This window comes from Cetorhinus maximus, chromosome 8 (genome assembly GCF_964194155.1).
Source record: "Cetorhinus maximus chromosome 8, sCetMax3.hap1.1, whole genome shotgun sequence".
In the NCBI taxonomy this organism is placed as follows: domain Eukaryota; kingdom Metazoa; phylum Chordata; class Chondrichthyes; order Lamniformes; family Cetorhinidae; genus Cetorhinus; species Cetorhinus maximus.
The window spans coordinates 65,927,600-65,947,932 of record NC_135886.1 but is presented as its reverse complement, the minus strand read 5'-3'; the positions used below and the strand labels follow the sequence as shown (position 1 = coordinate 65,947,932).

Genomic DNA, 20,333 nt, shown 5'->3' with positions numbered 1-20,333 from the left:
GGTGAAGTCCATCCGGACCTGGGGATTTGTCAGCCCGCAGCCCCAACAATTTGCTCAATACCACTCCCCTGGTGATTGTAATTTTCCCAAGTTCCTCACTCCCTTCCATTTCCTGATTTACAGCTATTTCTGGGATGTTATTTGTGTCCTCTACAGTGAAGACTGAAACAAAGTACCTGTTTAATTCATCCACCATCTCCCTACTCTCCATTATCAATTCCCTAGATGCACTTTCTATAGGACCAATTTTCACTTTGTTAACTCTTTACTTATTTAAATATCTATAGAAACTCTCACTTTCTGTCCTTACATTACTAGCTAGCTTTCTTTCATATGCTAATTTTTCATTGCTTATTAATATTTTTGTCATTCTTTGTTGTTATTTATATTCTTTCCAATCTCCTGACCCACCACAAGTCTTTGCATAATTATATGCTTTTTCTTTAAGTTTGATACTGTCTTTAACTTTTTTAGTTAACCACGGCTGGTGGGCCGTTACCTTGGGATTTTTCTTTCTCATTGGAATGTGTATGTTGTGTGTATTCTGAAATATGCCTTTAACTGTCTGCCACTGAACTTCTATTGACATATCCCTTAATCTCATTTGCCAGTCCACTTTAGCTAGCTCTGCTTTCATGCCCTTATTTAAGTTTAAAATACTAGTCTTGGACGCAATCATTTCTCCCTCAAAACAAATGTAAAATTCAATCATATTATGATCGCTGCTACCTAGGGAGGCCTTCAATAGGAGGTTATTAATTAATCTTATCTCATTGCTCAATACCCAGTTTAGTATAACTTGCTCTCTGGTTTTCTCCAGAATGTGCTCTCCTAAGGAACTATCTTGAAAACATTCTATGAACTCCTCATCTATGCTACTTTTGCCCATCTGATTTTTCCAGTCTATATGTAAATTAAAATCCCTCATGATTATTGCTGTACCTTTCTGGCAAGCTCCCATTATCTCTTCTTTTATACTCTGTCCTACTGTGTAGTTACAATTAGGGGACCTGTACACCACTCCCACAAGTGACTTCTTGCCTTTATTATTCCTCATCTCAACCCAACTAAATATTGGTTTCCTGAACTTAGGCCATCCATTTCTAATGTGCTAATACCATCATTAATTAACAGAGCCACCCTTCCATCTTTTCCTAACTTGTTGTTCTTTCTAAATGTCACATACCCTTCAATATTCAGGTCCCAATCTATGTCATCTTGTAGCCATGTCTCTGTAATGGTTATCAGATCATACTTATTTATTTCTATCCGCGCTATCAGTTCATCTGTTTCTTTTTTTCAAATGTTACATGCGTTTAGATACAGAACATTTAGTTTTGTCCTTTTATTACTTTTGTTGCATATAGCCTTATCTCTCATTTACTCTTGGGTTTGTACTCTCTGTTCCTTCCTGTCACAGTCTGTTTATCATTTCCCATATTAATACCTGTCTTTGCTGCCTTGTCTTTACTCTTTGGTTTACCACATTGTCCCAAATTTTATCCCTTGCCCCCACTATTCAGTTTATTTCTCTATTTCCCTAGTTAGGCAGCTCACAAGGACACCAGCCCTAGTCAGTTCAGGTGTAGACCATTCCAATGGTATAGATCCCACTTTCCCCAACACTGGTGGCGGTGCCCCACAAACTGGAACCCACTTCTCCCACACCAGTCTTTGAGCTATGCATTAATTTCTCTGATCTTATTTGTCCTATGCCAATTTGCAAGTGGCTCAGGTAATAATCTAGAAATTATTACCTTGGGGTTTTGTTTCTTAATTTGGTGCCTAGTGCATCATACTGACTATGCAGAGCCTCCTTCCTCATCCTATCTATGTCGTTGGTACCTAATTGGACCATAACCACTGGATCCTCCCCCTCCCACTGCAAGTTCCTCTCCAGCCCTGAGCCGATGTCCCAAACACTGGCACAGGGCAGGCAACAAAGCCATCAATCTGGACTCTCACTCTTTGCTACAGAGATCAGTGTCAATCCCCCTTACTATACTGTCCCCTACTACCACTTCATCCCCTTTTGCTCCCCGCACTTGGATGGCTTCCTGTACCATGGTGCCATGGTCAGTTTGCTTATCCACCCGGCAGTCCCCACTCTCGTTCAAACAAGCTGAGAGAACCTCAAAACTATTAAGCAATTGCAGAGGCTCACATTCCTGCCGTCTGGGTCCCCTTACCTGCCTCACTCGCAGTCACACCGTCCTCTCCCTGGCCACTGACCAATTAGAAGACCCTATCCTAAGTGGTGTGACTGCCTCCTGGTATAAAGCATCCAGGTAACTTTCCCCCTCCCTGATGTGTTGCAGAGTCTGCATTCGGCCTCCAACTCAATGACTCTGAGCTGAAGTTCCTCGAGCCACAAACATTTACTACAGACGTGTTTGCCCCGGATCACAATGTTATGCAGGAGTTCCCACATGCTGCAGCCTTGACACATCACCTTAATGTGTTTTAAATAATTATTTAGTTATATTACTCACTTATTTAAAGTTGCTTTCTTATATATTTTATTAACTTTACCACCAAATTGTGCACTATTTTAAACCTTAGGGATAGAATAGAACTTACCTACTTACCAGATACTCACCAAACATCTAGTTCCTCTCCCTGTAGTAGGGCAAGAACTAATTTCTATGGGTGAGAAAGAAAGAAAGAGGAAATGAACAACTCCTTCCCCAAACTCCCACTCTCACCAAACTCTAAGTATTCACTCAGTTAGTCGACTGCACTCCATTTGTCAAGGCTGCACTAAAGAGCCCTGAATTTATACTCTTTCGAATTATCAACAGTCACAGATTGCAACTCTTTGAGTACAATCACAGTTCTTGGTTTTCCGGGAGTGGGACATGAACCCACAACCCTCTGATTCAAAAGCGAGGGTGCTATGAACTGAACTGGGGTTACAGTAACCAGATTCAAACAGTTAGTTAATTAACCGCTCAGCTCCTACAGCTGAGAGTGTGCTTACCTTGTCTGAAATGCAAGAAAGAAAGAACTTAAAAACAAAAAGCTAAAAGCTACTGCGGATGCTGGAAATCCAAAACAAAAACAGAATTACCTGGAAAAACTCAGCAGGTCTGGCAGCATCGGCGGAGAAGAAATCAGTTAATGTTTCGAGCCTTCATGGCCCTTCGGCAGAACAGAAGCATAGTTAGAAGAAGGGAGATATATAAACTGGTTTAAGGTGGGTTGGGGGGGGTGGGGGGGGTGGGTGGTGGGAGAGAGACATTGAGGGTGTGGTGATTGTGGAGATGAGCAGCTAATCAAAAGATGTCACAGACAAAAGGGTCAAAGAGGTGTTGAAGGTGGTGATATTTGTCTAAGAAAAGTGCTAATTAAGAATGGAAGACCGGATATTCAAAGTACAGCTCTAGTGGGGGTGGGGTGGAAAGACTAACAAGGTTTTAGTTTTAGATTTAAAAATAATGGAAATAGGTGGGGAAAGAAGAATCTATATAAATTATTGAAAAAAAAGGCGGGGGGGTGGGGGGGAGAAACTGGGTGGGGATGGGGGGAGGGGGAGTTTAAGATCTAAAGTTGTTGAATTCAATATTCAGCCCGGAAGGCTGTAAAGTGCCTAGTTGGAAGATGAGGTGCTGTTCCTCCAGTTTGCGTTGGGCTTCACTGGAACAATGCAGCAAGCCAAGGACAGACATGTGGGCAAGAGAACAGGGTGGAGTGTTAAAATGGCAAGCGGCAGGGAGGTTTGGGTCTTTCTTGCGGACAGACCGCAGGTGTTCTGCAAAACGGTCGCCCAGTTTGCGTTTGGTCTCTCCAATGTAGAGGAGACAGCCGGCCCCCTCCCACAACTCTTTCTCCGGTACATCGATGATTACTTCGGTGCTGCTTCATGCTCTCGTCGGGACCTGGAAAAATTTATTAATTTTGCTTCCAATCTCCACCCCTCCATCATCTTCACATGGTCCATCTCTGACACTTCTCTTCCCTTCCTTGACCTCTCTGTCTCAATTTCTGATGATAGACTGTCCACCAATATCCATTACAAGCCTACCGACTCCCACAGCTACCTCGACTACAGCTCCTCACACCCCGCTTCTTGTAAAGACTCCATCCCATTCTCTCAGTTCCTTCGCCTCCGTCGCATCTGTTCTGATGACGCTACCTTCAAAAACAGCTCCTCTGACATGTCCTCCTTCTTCCTTAACCGAGGTTTTCCATCCACGGTCGTTGACAGGGCCCTCAACCGTGTCCGGCCCATATCCCGCGCATCCTCCCTCACGCCTTCTCCTCCTTTCCAGAAACATGATAGGGTCCCCCTTGTCCTCACTTATCACCCCACCAGCCTCCGCATTCAAAGGATCATCCTCCGCCATTTCCGCCAACTCCAGCATGATGCCACCACCAAACACATCTTCCCTGAACCCCCCCTGACGGCATTCCGTAGGGATCGTTCCCTCCGGGACACCCTGGTCCACTCCTCCATCACCCCCTACTCCTCAAACCCCACTTATGGCACCTCCCCATGCCCACGCAGAAGATGCAACACCTGCCCCTTCACTTCCTCTCTCCTCACCGTCCAAGGGCCCAAACACTCCTTTCAAGTGAAGCAGCATTTCACTTGCATTTCCCCTAACTTAGTCTACTGCAGTCGTTGCTCCCAATGCGGTCTCCTCTACATTGGAGAGACCAAACGCAAACTAGGTGACCGTTTTGCGGAACACCTGCGGTCTGTCCGCAAGAAAGACCCAAACCTCCCTGTCGCTTGCCATTTTAACACTCCACCCTGTTCTCTTGCCCACATGTCTGTCCTTGGCTTGCTGCATTGTTCCAGTGAAGCCCAACGCAAACTGGAGGAACAGCACCTCATCTTCCAACTAGGCACTTTACAGCCTTCCGGGCTGAATATTGAATTCAACAACTTTAGATCTTAAACTCCCCCTCCCCCCATCCCCACCCAGTTTCTTCCCCCCACACCCCCGCCTTTTTTTTCAATAATTTATATAGATTCTTCTTTCCCCACCTATTTCCATTATTTTTAAATCTAAAACTAAAACCTCGTTAGTCTTTCCACCCCACCCCCACTAGAGCTGTACATAAGAAAGAACTTAGCCTACTTACACAGTACTTTCCAGTTACTGCTAATTACAGACTAGGTTAGATTTTAAGAGCAAAATTTAAGAACAAAATTAGCACTTAAAACTCACCTCTCACCAAACTCAAACAAGTCTTCACTCAGTTAGTCGGCTGCACTCCTTTTGCCTATGAAGTCACCTTAGAGCTCATCGCTGCCAGGACATCCTGTTTAACCTTTACTCAGATAGCCGGTTTGTGTATCAATCATGAGATCCCCTCCCAACCACTCATCAGGTTCTGCAGTGCAGAATCCTGGAGCAACTCTACGGCCTTTGCAGCTTCAGCTGGGGGAGCAGGTGGGCGAGTAAGTGGGTCTCCTCAGGCTCTTTAGTTAAAGAATGTACGGCATCTACAATTGCATCATCTATCAGTTCTGTCATACAGCGTCGTCCACCTCTGTGTAAGTTTCCATGGTTGTCAGAGCAGTGACATGTTCCACGCTCCACTTCCCACCATTACAAGTTCATGTCAAAGGGCATTCTGGCAAGAGACGGTAAAACAGTTCAGTTTCGTTTGCGTTAAAATTATCTTGTGGTGCATACTTGTTCAAGATGTGCACAAGATCATTTTGGAGTCAATCACCTGCCATTGCTAGTGCAACCCCCTTGCACCCTTACCATTTACTGCGCCATGTCTTGTGTTGAATCGGTCCAGCCATCCATCGCTGCAGGTGAACTCCTTGTAGCCCAGCTTCTTCACCAGGGTGACTGCCCTTTCCTGCAGGATTGGTCCAGAGATGGGAACATTGTCTGCTCGGGCTGCCTTGAACCACATTAACAGAGCTTTTTCAATGTTGGGAAAGTTGCCGTTTTCATTGTCTTCCTTGCTGAGAGAAGACCTGCTTGTGTGAACTGTTCCAAGGTGTTCGCCTTATGTTTCATAATGGTGGAAAAACTCGATGGTGGAATCTCCCACTCCTTTGCGATACCCGTTTTCCATTTCATGCTGCTGTTTTCCATTTGCTGTATCAACTTCACCTTCTCTCCAATGGACAACATGTTTAACTTTTTCAGAGGTTTAGCCACACTTGCAGGTTTTACATGTCCTTTCACAGGGAGATCTCAATGTCCAATGTTGATACTCCCAGTGCTCCATGATTTCATGCTCTTCACAGAATCACAGAATCACAGAATCTCACAGTGCAGAAGAGGCCCTTCGGCCCATCGAGTCTGCACCGACACGTGAGAAACACCTGACCTACCTACCTAATCCCATTTATCAGCACTTGGCCCATAGCCTTGAATGTTATGATGTGACGAGTGCTCATTCAGGTACTTTTTAAAGGATGTGAGGCAACCTGCCTCCACTACCCTCCCAGGCAGTGCATTCCAGACTGTCACCACCCTCTGGGTAAAAAGGTTTTTCCTCACATACCCCCTAAACCTCCTGCCCCTCACCTTGAACTTATGTCCCCTTGTGACTGACACTTCAACTAAGGGGAACAGCTGCTCCCTATCCACCCTGTCCATGCCCCTCATAATCTTGTACACCTCGATCAGGTTGCCCCTCAGCCTTCTCTGCTCCAACGAAAACAACCCAAGTCTATCTAACCTCTCTTCATAACTTAAATGTTTCATCCCAGGCAACATCCTGGTGAATCTCCTCTGCAAACCCTCCAGTGCAATCACATCCTTTCTATAATGTGGCGACCAGAACTGCACACAGTACTCCAGCTGTGGACTCACCAAGGTTCTATACAACTCCAACACGATCTCCCTACTTTTGTAATCTATGCCTCGATTGATAAAGGCAAGAATCCCATATGCTTTTTTCACCACCCCACTAACATGCCCCACTGCCTTCAGAGATCTATGGACACACACATCAAGGTCCCTTTGTTCCTCAGAACTTCCTGGTGTCATGCCATTCATTGAATACTTCCTTGTCAAATTACTCCTTCCAAAGTGTATCACCTCACAGTTTTCAGGGTTAAATTCTATCTGCCACTTATCTGCCCATTTGACCATCCCGTCTATATCTTCCTGTAGCCCAGGACACTCAACCTCACTGTTAACCACCCGGCCAATCTTTGTGTCATCCACAAACTTACTAATCCTACCCCCCCACATAGTCATCTATGTCATTTATATAAATGATAAATTAAAGGGGACCGAGCACAGATCCCTGTGGTATGCCACTGGACACTGACTTCAAGTCACTAAAGCATCCTTCTGTCATCACCCTCTGTCTCCTATAACTAAGCCAATTTTGAATCCACCTTATCAAATTACCCTGTATCCCATGTGCATTTGCCTTCTTTATAAGTCTCCCAGGTGGGGCCTTGTCAAAGGCTTTGCTAAAATCCATATAAATTACGTCAACTGCACTACCCTCATCTACACACCTGGTCACCTCCTCAAAAAATTCAATCAAATTTGTTAGGCATGACCTTCCTCTGACAAAGCCATGCTGACTATTCCTGATCAAACCTTGCCTCTCCAAGTGGAGATAGATTCTCTCCTTCAGAATTTTCTCCAATAGTTTCCCTACCACTGACGTGAGACTCACTGGCCTGTCGTTCCCTGGCTTATCTCTACAACCCTTCTTAAATAGCGGAACCACATTAGCTGTTCTCCAGTCCTCTGGCACCTCCCCCGTGGCCAGAGAGGAATTAAAAATTTGGGTCAGAGCCCCTGTGATCTGCTCCCTTGCCTCCCTCAGCAGTCTGGGACACAAATCATCCGGACCTGGAGATTTGTCCACTTTTAAGCCTGCCAATACCTTGTCACTCCCTATATCAATTTGCTTAAGAACCTCGCAGTCTCTCTCCCCGAGTTCGATACCTTCATCCTCATTCCCTTAGGTGAAGACGGATGTGAAGTATTCATTCAACACTCTAGCGATGTCCTCTGGCTCCACCCATAGATTGCCCCCTTGCTTCCTAATGGGCCCTACTCTTTCCCTGATTATCCTCTTCCCATTGATATACTTATAGAATATCTTGGGATTTTCCCTACTTTTACCAGCCAGAGCTTTCTCACATCCCCCTTTGTGTGATCTAACTCCATTCTGATTGGTCAGCATGGTCATATGATGAGCGTAGACTAGTTTGGATAATCCGGAGTTACCAGTGTGGAATTTCAACTCAGCACAGGCATTATTCTATAGGATTTGCTATTCTGCCAGCAGGAACAGTTGACAACTTCAACATAACTGGAATTTCATGTCATCCGAGTTTGACTCATTGCGATTTTACTGCATTAACTTCTTTTGGAGACTCCTTTCTGAGTATTAATACAATTTTTAATTGGTTGGTGATTAAAAATCTTGGCAATATTTTTCAAGTCAATGGAAAATATAAAACTGGCACAGTAAAAAATTGGCTACCGATTCACTTTGAGGCTGGTTCGCACTACTGGAGTTGAAAAAAATTCACCTCCATAATGTTCTAAGGGGGCTTGACTAGTTAGATACCAAGAGGTTGTATCCCCTGGTTGAGGATACCAGGGCTAGGGGTAATAGATTCTGGATAAGCGGTCAGCAATTTAGGACTGAGGTAAGAAGAAATTTCTTCAACAACAAGAATAGCAATTGGTATTTCTCTAGCACCTTAATGTAATAAAACATCCCAAGATTCTTCACAGGAACTTTATAAAGCAAAATTTGACACTGAATCACATAAGGTGATTGAAGGACTGATGGCCAAAAGCTTAATTAAAGAGATAAGTTTTTAAGGAACATTTTAAAGGAAGAAAGAGGGGTAAAGAAGCTTGGGGGAGGGAATTTTGGAGCCTCGTGTTGGAATTTAGGGCAACAGAATCCTCTTTTCCCAAACTCTGAAATGATTTGAGTTGATAACCCTCATTTGTGACTCATTACATTTGGTATTCTTGAGAATTTTCCTGATGAGTGCAAGATGAGAAGCTTTGACAACATGTCTCTTTTATCAGCAACACTCAAGTTTTGTCCTACCAAGCGACTATTAATATGATTAGTGTAAGATTTTGATCCATGAGTCACAGATTACCTAAAAAGGGGATCAACATCATAGGTGATTTTATAGCAGTTTAGTAAGATTAAAGCAGTTTATTTAGATATGATACATGAGCTAAATAGACAGAAAAACATACGGTTCACTAGTCCTGGATTGGATGAACCGATTTATTCAGTGTCAGTAAGACTTGATGCAATGTAATGGCTGAACAGCAATATCAAAGCATGGCAGCATTCGCATTACACTCTGGATAGTAGCGTGATCTCCACATAAATATTCCCTGATCCCATGAGTCAATGTGGCATGTATACCTAAGGCCCTCTGCTAACCTGTTCTAGGGTCCATGCACAGGATATTCTCAAACCTCCTTTGACTGGAATATCTCGCTCTCCTCACCCAGGGATCCTATTTTCATATTTTATGTTAACATCAATGTCTATGGAGACCACTTTAACCCAATTATTATCCCACAATTATTTGAACAGCCCTAATATAAAAGCCACCATTGAACCATTGAGCCAGATCAAGCTCTCAAAATCTTTGGCTTCCCATGCTCTGACACCCATCAGCTCATAAACATTCCAATGTTAGTGCATGGACAAATGATGGCCTTGGCAACCAGTTATTTTGTCTCAGCTCTAACTATATCTGAGCCCCTGGGAGATGTTTTATCCTTAGGTTCCCCCATAACAAGCTGTTTCCACACTCTACTGGATTTCTGCTGGAGTTTGCCTGATGAGTCGGGCAATGTTAATGAGGTGGAGATAGAAGGTCTTAATGGTCCGGATATTTGGCTGGAAGCCAATCTCAGGGTCAAATATGATACCAAGGCTTATAACAATCTGGTTCAGCATCAGACAGCTGTAAGGGAGAGGGATTGAGATGGTTGCTGGGACTGTCCCATGGACTGGTTTGATTGTGTCACAGATCATTTCAATCATGACCATTGTAATTGGGATTGGATGGGTTTACTGCCGATATGAAAATATTTTTGGTGATGGCCAATGTACAGGTGCCAGATTTATTATTGACTGTTATCATTATATGGTTGACACTGTAAAATTGTCCTGTTAATGTTTTCCACTATAAGTTTTATAGCTGAATGCTGCTGCTCTTGAGGCCAGTTTGAGCTTGTTCTAAAGTGATTAAAGCACATTAAATCTATGTACAGTGCAGTTTTACAGATTATAACACAGTAAACTATCTATGAAATGAGCATGAAGAATGCTAGTTGCAACCTGAAAAGTAGAGCAGGAAGTAATTCATCAAATGACATTTAATGGTCCGGTCATTCAGTTCCTTGGGGAGAGTTAGGACCAGTCAACAAGCTATGATTGAACTGTGTCAGCAGATACACTGACCATCAGTATTACACATGGACAGCCAGTGTTTTGTGTCAGTGTGTCAGCACTGGGTGACAAAAATCAAAGTGGATCAGATCCCTCTGTGTCAATGAGAGAGAACCCAGCCACTGCATACTGTAGGTGGGAGCTGTTAGGAGAGCAGGAGCTCTTGTGCACAATGTACAGTGACTGGAATTGTCTCAGGTAGGAGCACGACTGAAGGTTCATGACACAGGAACTCCGACGCTCAGGAATTCTACCCCACCACATTCTGCCTCAAATTGATGTCCATGTATGAAGTGGGCAGAGGAAACTTCAGACAAAGTTGTATCTGGGTCCTGGTAGAATGATTGACTGCTCCAGGGAATATGCATTGCAGCTAGAGTGGAGTATGTCAGAATGGTGGTGGAGTTACAGGAAAATTGTTTACCAAGCAGAAATTTTCCCTCAAAATTTTACATCTCAGGAGTGGCCAGAAGTTGCACACAGTTAGAGGCTTCTGTAGAATCAGGCCTGTGTCTGTACCTTTTCCCTTTGTGTTGTTCCAAGTACGGATCCCAATCAGGAGCTGATGTGCAAGCGGCAGAAATTTTCTGTGAAAATAAAAATGAAAGTTTAATTATTTCTGCTGGATTTTAACCAACCATTATCATTCAACTAGAAAAAAATCCGTGATCCTAATCAGATTAAGCTGTAGTTAGATCCAACACATAGTAATTTATATTATACCTAAAAATATTTAGTCTGTATGTTTATCAAACAGATTATACTCCCATGTCTGAACTCTAATCTCTAAGGCAGTGTACTGGCCGTGAGACACACTGAAAAATGTTTATTACATCAAAATAATCACTGTTGAAAACATTTTGCTCCAGGCACTGCCAAATCAATTTAAGCAGTTGTTGAATGAAATAGCTTCCACATCTAAAAGACCCCTATTTGACAGAGGACACATCACTAATCTATTATAATTAGCTTTTACGTACCCTCAGATTGTTCATTCTGGAGACGCATTGTGCACTGTTGGCACTGTGGGAGCACAATCCCAATACAGGCTAAAGTGGTTCAAGAACAAAGCCCCACAAAAACCTACTTAGGACCAAATAGGGATGGGCAATAAAATGCCAAACAGTCCAGCGACACCCACTTTTCCTGAATTTTAAAAAAATCTTTAACTGCTCTGAGCCGTAATCATGTGTCTCTAATCAGCAAAGAACCTATTGCAAACAACAAGTTGCATTAACAAGCTTCATTAATGTAGTAAAACGATCGAAGATTCTAAACAAGAGTGTTATCAATAAATATTTTTGACATGAAGGGCAGAATTTTGCCCTTGGTGGGCAGCCTTGGTGGGGGTGGTTGGGAAGCTGACAGCAGCCCGCGATCGGCACCACACCGCGATTTCACGTTGGCGGGCCAATTAAGGCCTGCCCAGCATGAAACGCAAGTGGCAGCACTGAGCGCTGTCTGTGTGTGGGGTGGGGGCGCGGGGAGGGCGAGCAGGCCAAGTGCAAACTTCGCGCTTCATAATCTCCCTGAGTGTCATGAAACTATTAATGTAAATAATATTATTGGAAATTATTTTATTTAAAATAGAGGGTTAGTCTATGGGTGTGTCTTAATTGGATTAAAGCCAGCTAGTCTGGGTGCTTTGATGTGTACTAGTTTTGAGATGTAAGAGAGGTAGAGTGTATTTGCATTTTTTGAATAGAGCATTCAAGAAGTGGGGTGAAATCTGGCACCTAGCTATCGGAGGCCAAGCAATGTTTATATTACTAATAAAAATGGTACTATGAAAAGGGTTTTATTGTTAGAAGAAGTGGAGTTCAAAGAGGCTGGTGATACAATGAGAGTTTATATCCAACAAGATGTGCTGGATATAACCGATAGCAATTTTCTTGTGTGTAGGGCAGAGATAATGTAAGATCAAAGCAGCTTTAAGCCTCCAACTCTCTCCACAGGAACCAAAGTGAAAAGAACCTCATTTTGAATTTGTAAGGTGAAAATGCTTTGCCTGGTGTCTGCTTAAGTTTATGGGCTGTTGTTGCTTTAGTGGAGATTAGTTTGGGAAATTGTTAACACTTATGATCGTAGTAATTTGTAGCCATGTGTATATATTTAACTTGTGTAAATTAATAAAATGTTTCATTTAGCTTAATATAACACCTCTCGAGAACTGATGGTCTGATTCCTGAATTTAGAGCTGCATCACAAACATACCACTTAAAAATATAGGTTATGACAGTTGTTTAAAGTTTCCCTCTGGAATTTTTAAATAACTCAGCTTTACCAACTCCTGGGTAGTATCACTGAGGCACAGAGATGAAGAGATATGAAAAAAAAATAAAGAAAATAAAAATGTAATAAAACATGTCCCCTCATGTGACCCTGCCATATGAGCAGGGACATATTATTAACTCAGTTGTAAAACTTTTATTTTATTTTTATTTGTCTTTGGAACTCTCATCCCACTGCCCACAGATGAAGTTTCCAAAATAATGCGTCTGCCCACCAACCGTTAGGTTGGATGGGCAGTGAAAAATGTAGCTTAATTGATTATTTAAAGGCCTTAACAGAACTTTTAATTGTCGGCGGGTGCGCTGCCAACACCGGCGCACGCCCGCCAACTGAATTATCGTGCGACTGTGCGTTGACATTGGCAAGCTCGGCCGACGTCAATGTGCGTTATTTCACGCTCGAGCGGGTCGGGCATGCGCCCACCCGCTGAGCGAAAATTTCTGCCCTAAGACACAGAAGCAGATAATAAGGCAGACGACCAAAATCTTTATCAGCTATGGGTTTTAAGGAGCATCTTGAAAGGAGGAAAGTGAGGTAGAGAGGCAAAGGCGTTTAGGGAGGGAATTCCAGAGCTTAGGGTTTAGGTAGTCGAAAGCACATCTGCCAATTGTAGTATAAGGGTCTGGTATATACATAGGGTTAATGTGGGACTGGGTACAGCACTGCATAGTGATGTAAGAAGGCACATGACCCAGACCTCGGGTCAGGGTGGTGTTGGCCAGAGATGTGTTAAGGCTTAGACATGGACACAGCTCTTTGCAGGTACCCTTCACTGTACATATGTATATAGTTACAAGTAGTTAATAAAAACTTGCTATTAACATGCAGAGAACTACAAGGACTTCCTTAACAGATATGTTCTGTAATTAACACCATTACAAAATCAATGATGGAACAATTAAAATTAGGTATGTGCAGGATGCCAGATTTGGAGGCGCTCTGAGACCTGAGAAGCTTGTATATCTGGAGGGGGTTACAGATGTAGGGGATAGCAGGAGCTTGGGGAGATTTGAAACAGGAATGAGAATTTAAAACTGAAGCATTGCCAAAGGTCAATGTAGGTCCACGAGACCAGGTATGATGAGTGAACACAACTTAGTGGCAGTTCAAGTACTTGAAGCAGAGTTTTGGATTGACTCAAGTTGATGGAGGGTGGAAGATAGGAGGCCAGCCAAGAGAGCAATGGCATTGTCCAGTCTAGGGGTGGCACATTATCCATCAGTTTTCACATGTACATTGATGATACCCAGCTCCAATCACTCATAAGGGATTGGGTAAACATTTTGTGGGTTCACTTATTGAGACTAGGTACATGGGAACATTTATACAGAGACATAAAGCTTGAAGACATCAGAGCTTTGTGCATGTGTGTGTGTGTGTTTGTGTGTGCATGCATGCTCCGTTGAAAAGCAAAAGTGAAACTAAAACCGATTCGCATGACACATTTCCTTTATAGTGAATGGCATTTTAGGCATATTGCAACAATCATTCAAAGATTTCCTTACCTGGTACAAGGTGGAGCCCTCAGCTTGGACAACTCTCACAATAGCGACAATGGGGATCCATATAATACAGAACATTATCATACACCAGCCAAGTGCTATTGCCCAGACAGGGTACTCAACAGGTCCATATGTTGGTGGAACGAATGTTGCTAAGGACCAGATTAAGATTACCTAAAATGAATGCACAAACCCAGGTCAAATAAAGAATGAGAGGTTATCTGCGGTGATTATTTTCAGTTTAATCACCAAAAGATGTAACATCTCCTTACTGTCAGCAGACATGGAGAGGTAAAAATCCAACACACTCTCCACCAGAGCCAGAAGAGCCAATTCCTTTCCCCAATCATCATCTCAATGTCCTTGATGAATCTGTTTACCCCTGTGAACAACAAGAAAGCAGAGACACAGTCACTTGGTTTGTCCAGTCTTCAGGGCAGCTTGTTTACTGTAGAAGTTCATTTCGTGCTGGGTATCACTAATGAACAGGTTAAATCAGAGAAAGGATCATGCAGGATTTCACAGTGAATCGTTCCCCATCATCAACCTGATAATCTGTGAAAGTAAAATGTTTGTACAAATCCCAACCCAGAAGTGAAAAAAAACCCAGTAAAAACTAGGAATTAAGAATACTGGTCTGAACTGGTCTTGTATATCTTAAAATGGAACACCAGTAAAAACTGGAAAATAAGAGTACTGGTCTGAACTGGTCTTGTATGCCTTAAAATGGAACACCAGTAAAAACTGGGAAATAAGAATACTGGTCTGAGCTGTTTCTCCTTCTGGGGAAGAACTCACTCGAGGGAAGACTTATGTTTCAGATCTGTGTTGAGATGGACAGGCCCCTGTTATCAAAATGGGGAGGATGGACAATCCAAGTGAGTCTTTTGTCAGGAGTTGAAGAAGAGCAAATGGATCCCAGGAGGTCAGAAGAAACATCATGAACACACTGAGGCTAGACCTGTCCTGTTGTTATATCTGCCTTGAGAGTTGGGAGAAACTGGTAACTGACTGAGTCAAGTGGTAAACTGTTAAACCCAGGTTGAAAATGTTTGAACAACATCCCCATCAACAATTGAGGAAAATGCTGCAGCCAAAGTGACCCCAACAACAAGCAACTGTCACCTCATATGCAGGTATCACTGGTGAAAGATGCAAAGGTTTTTTTTCTGTCCTTCTGCCACCAAATGGGAAAAGATTTTGACAATTAAGGACAGAACTTGAATTCTCATCACCTTCAGATGTGAAGGACTATCTACATCATATCAGCTGATTCATTTGTCATTTATTATCCGAAGAGACAGGGAGATCCACACGAGAAAATTTTAACGTAATTATTTGATTTTGTTTATGTTTTTTCCTGTTTTACTTACCATAGATCCAGCTTAGACCGATGAGTTCTAGCAGAGCAGTTATAATGAGGATCAATCCTGCACAGAAATGATCCAGTAAATTTATCCAGTAAATCCCAGCCTAAAATTAAATAAAAAGTTAGAAAATGTTACATGGGAAAACCTTAACACCCTAACATTCAAAATAAGGGTTTAATGGGATTTGAAAAAATTGCTTTTACTCAATTACCAAAAACACAATTCTAACTTGTCTGCTCAATTTTTCATCATTCCCTTAAGTCCTGGCATCAACTGCATTGCAGTTCTCTGCACTCCCACAATAACTAAACATTATTTTTAAATATGGAGATCAAAATTGCATGCTGTACTCCAGATGTGATCTCACTAGGACCAAATACCTCTCCGGATTTATATGTTAAGCTCTTTGATGTACCTTGTATTCTGTTTTAACTGCTTGGGAACATTGTGGTAATGATATTTGTGACATGTCCATGAAAATCTCCAAGATCTCTCTCCCTTCCCAATACCTCAACCACATTCCTATTTAGCACATACTCCACATCAGCTTTCCCTCTGCTGAATTTTACATTACATTTCCCTTTATTAAATTGCATCTGCCGTTTCTGGTTCAATTGACATATATTGCTCCATTATGATGATTATGTGGGTGAATGCAGTAGCCAGTTTAGAGACCATAGCATAAGAATTGGAAGGCCATTCAGTCCATCTATATTCAGCCATTACTGAGATTCTAACATCCTGTTATTGTAGAATGTGAATGATGTCAAAACATTATCCTCCACTTCTCGATGAGGAAATTAGTTCCACATGTGGGTCATTCTTTGTGTGTTGAAGAATTTCCTGATATCAGCTCTAAAATTACCTTTCCTACTTTGAAGACATGCTCCCTAGCTCCATAGATTAGCTATTTCTAAAATCTTTAGCAAACTTACATTCAGCTCTCAGGTGCCCGATCTCCAGGCTGACATATCCAATTTTTCCAGTCTTTCCTCATAACTCAAAATCCTGACACTGGGGATCAGCCATGTAGCTCTTCTCATCACAGCCTCCAGTGTTTGAATATCTGCCTCTCTTTGGAAGAACTGGATGCAGTGGTCAAGGTGGGGTCTGACCAGAGCACTGTAAAGTTTGATGATCACCTCCTCTGATTTATATCCTACTGTTGTGGTGATGTAGGTGAACAGCCTTTTTGGCTTTGTTACTGCTGACCTCAAGAAGCTCAATACGATCAGACAAAGCAGCCTACTTTTTAGGCACCCCATGCGGCACCTTAAACATTCACCCCCTCCACATCAACTCGCCAAGGCGCATTCAACAGTAACAGTACTTTCTATCTCTGCTTTCCCTACCACTTAGAAGAACACAGGACTACGCACATGCAAACACCGCCACCTGCAAGTTCCTCTCCAATTCATACACCATCCTGACTTGAAAATATATCATCATTTGTTCACTGGTACTGGGTTAAAAATCTGGAATTCCCTTCCTATCAGCTACATTAATGGACTGCAGCAGATGATGAAGGTGGCTCACCACCAACTTCTCAAGAGCAATTAGGGGTGGGGAATAAATGCTGGGGTGCACATACTCCATGAATGAAAAAAAACTGAAATCTACATTGGTTGCACATGTTTAGCGTTGGGTCTAATACAATTCCTAAGCCTGGTTCAGTTTCTTCCTCAGCTCTTTCTACAACATTCATGAAGTATGTGTTGGCTCTGATGTTTTTCCATTTGGCTAATACTCTACAATGCTGATGTGGGACTGACTGACCCTTCTCCAGAGCTGGGCTAAAGAGGTGAAACTCACCTTCATTATCAGCCTGTGAATCAGATTTACACTGTGCATTTTAAAGCAGCAGGATATCGTTTGAAATTTTCTCTTGCTGTGCAATAATGGAAACTTTGGTAAATTTCTGTCTCAAACATAATTGAATCTGAGGATGAGCAGAAATTGTGCAAATTATGAAATGATGACTGTCCCCAAGTATCCACTTTTAACTCCAGTGTTCTCTGTCTCCATCACAATGATTGTCACTGCTCCACAGTTCTCCTCCTTTTTCTCTCTCAGTGCGCTGGCCCACACACCATGCAGCTTGAGGACCTACATGCTTTAAGCCTATTTAGACTGTCTTTGACTTCTTCATAAATTACATGAAAGTCATTGATTTTACTTGGGATATGTTTGTCTGGAGAGGGTTTGTTGCTCTTGTGAATACTTGGAGGCAGTCATTATTCACAATGTTCACACTTGCTGCTCATCCTCAGATCCAAGTTGTTTGTGTCCTTTGTGGTTTCTTACAACCTCCCGACTACCTTCCTGCTGATCAGTCTGTGCGTGTCAGTTTTGGGAATACATTTCCACATTCGGAATGCTTTTGATATTCCCACTACATTGTAACTACCGAATGCCAGAACAGTCTCCAGCTCTGACAATGCAGCACCCCCTCAGTAATACAGTGAATTGTTCACCAGGGCTGTGTGTTTCAATCCTGGCTTTACAAGCACAGCATCCTGGTCAGAGGTGAGAGTGTTTTTAAACTGAAACAAGCTGTCATTACTTTATTACTTCATCCAGTAGCATTTCTCTCTGTTAGTTGTAACCAGGACTACATATGGAATTGTAACAAATTACGAAAAGACAACTTACCTGTGTTACACAAACAAGGCCAAGGAAATGAAGTAACAAACATAAAATTGTTGTCAGATAAAAGTGCTTTGATTGTAGAAACTGAGGGAACTGGTCCAGCAGGGTGGTTATAATTGTTTCTGTTGAAAAAAAATGATTAAATGTGGTTAGTAATTAATTAATAATTTACACAGTCCCAGAGAAACCCACCACTGGAGAGACCGAACCATGCAGACCAGATGAGCAGATGAGGACAGATTCCTCTGCCCACGGGTGGATCTTACTAGCAGTGGATAAACTCCATGCTCTGGACAAGCAGAAGAGTATGAGAAATAGGAGCAGGAGTAGACCATTTGGCCCTCAGGCTTGATGATCTATTCAATAAGTTCACGGATAATCTAATTGTGGCCTTAACTACACTATTCTGACTGCCTCCCATAGCCCTTGAGCTCTTGTAAATAAAAAATCTGGCTAACTTAATCTTGGGTATATTCAATGACTCAGCAAGCACCACTCTCTGGGGAAGAGAATTCCAGAAATGAACGACCCTCAGAGAAAAAAATCCCTCTCGTCTCCATTTTAGATGTGCATCTAGTTCTGGAGCACAAGTCTCAGCACTACATTTCTCAGCATTACAGCCAGGATGCTATCAGGTTCCATATCCTTTATTATATTCACTGCATCAGCCATTGATATCAAGTGTGTTGTAATATGCCTTTAAGGGATAGCAGCATGTCATCACTAGAAGGGAAGTGTGTCATGTGATCAGGTCTCAGTTTCACTTTAGCCTGTGGTTAGATTATTAATTAATTACTAACCACAGCTTTCTATCCATGTATAGATGTTCTTATGTGCCTAGTTTAAATAATGAAGCAACTTCGTGTTTACATAATCCCTTATAAGTGATTGGTGCCTTTATATCATTATAAAAACATGACAAAGTGAATAATTTGTAGCAAATTGAATTGTTAGAAGCCTGGTATCTGTCATGCAGGGGATCTCAGGTGGATTCCAAGATGGATCATTCCTTTTGAGAACGTGCTGCTTCCACCATTTAGCATGCATGCAGTCATATGTTGTAGCTTCACTAGGTTGGCACCACAATTTTAGGTATGCCTGGTGCTGCTGCTGGCACACTTTTCTATATTCCTCACTGAATCAGGTTTATCCGCTGGCTTGATGGTCTTGGTAGAGTGGGCATATGTGGGGCCAAGAGGTTACAAATCGTGGTGTTGATGAGTTGTTAGATCTGTCCTGAATCTATCCTATTTAGCACAGTGATAGTGCCACACAAAATGGAGGGTGTCCTCAGTGTGAGGATGGAACTTAATCTCCAGACAGACTATGCAGCAGTCACTGTTCCCAATAATGTCATCGACAAATGCATGTGCAACAGGTTGATTGGTGAGGACGAGGTCAAGTGGGGTTTTTGCTCACCACCTGCCGCGTGCCCAATCTGGCACTATGTCCTTCAGGACACAGCCAGCAAGACTTAATTGGTGCTTCAAGCCACATTTTATGTTAAACATTGAAGGTCCCAAGCAGAGAACATTCTGTGCCCTTCCTATCCTTGGTGCATCTTGCAAGTAGTGTTCAATGGGGAGAAGTACTGATTCATCAACTGAGACAGGGCGGTGGGTTGTAATTGGCAAGTGGTTTCCTTGTCCATATTTGACCTGATGCTAGGAGACTTCATGGAGTCCAAAGTCAATGTTGAGGGCTCTCAGTGCCAATGTCTCCCAACTGCATACCACTGTGCCACCATCTCAGGGATGGTGATGGATGAGTCTGGGACATTATCTATAAGCTGTGATTCGGTGAGTATGATCATGTCAGACTGTTGCTGCACTAGTCTGTGGGACAGCTCTCCCAGATAATAGTGTGGCAGAATTTGCAGAGTTGAATGGGCAGGGTGTGTCTTTGTTATTCATGGTGCCTTGGATCTTGCCAGGCAGTCTGGCCAGTTTTATTTTTATCTTCTTCTTTTGCTGCAATTGACTGGCTTGTTAGGTCATTTCAGAGCACAGTTCAGAGTCAACTTCATTGCTCTGGGTCTGGAGTTTCGTGTAGGCCTCACCTACATGGTGACAGATTTCCTTCCCTAAAAGGGTGTTAGATGCCGGATGGATTTTCCCGACAAGTCATTAGT

The 20,333-nt window shown here is 42.6% G+C and overlaps 1 pseudogene; it reads right to left on the bottom strand.

Annotated features, from left to right (window-relative positions):
• Positions 1 to 20,333, bottom strand: part of LOC144683197 (sodium- and chloride-dependent neutral and basic amino acid transporter B(0+)-like) — a 76,357-nt pseudogene that overhangs the window by 19,977 nt on the left and 36,047 nt on the right.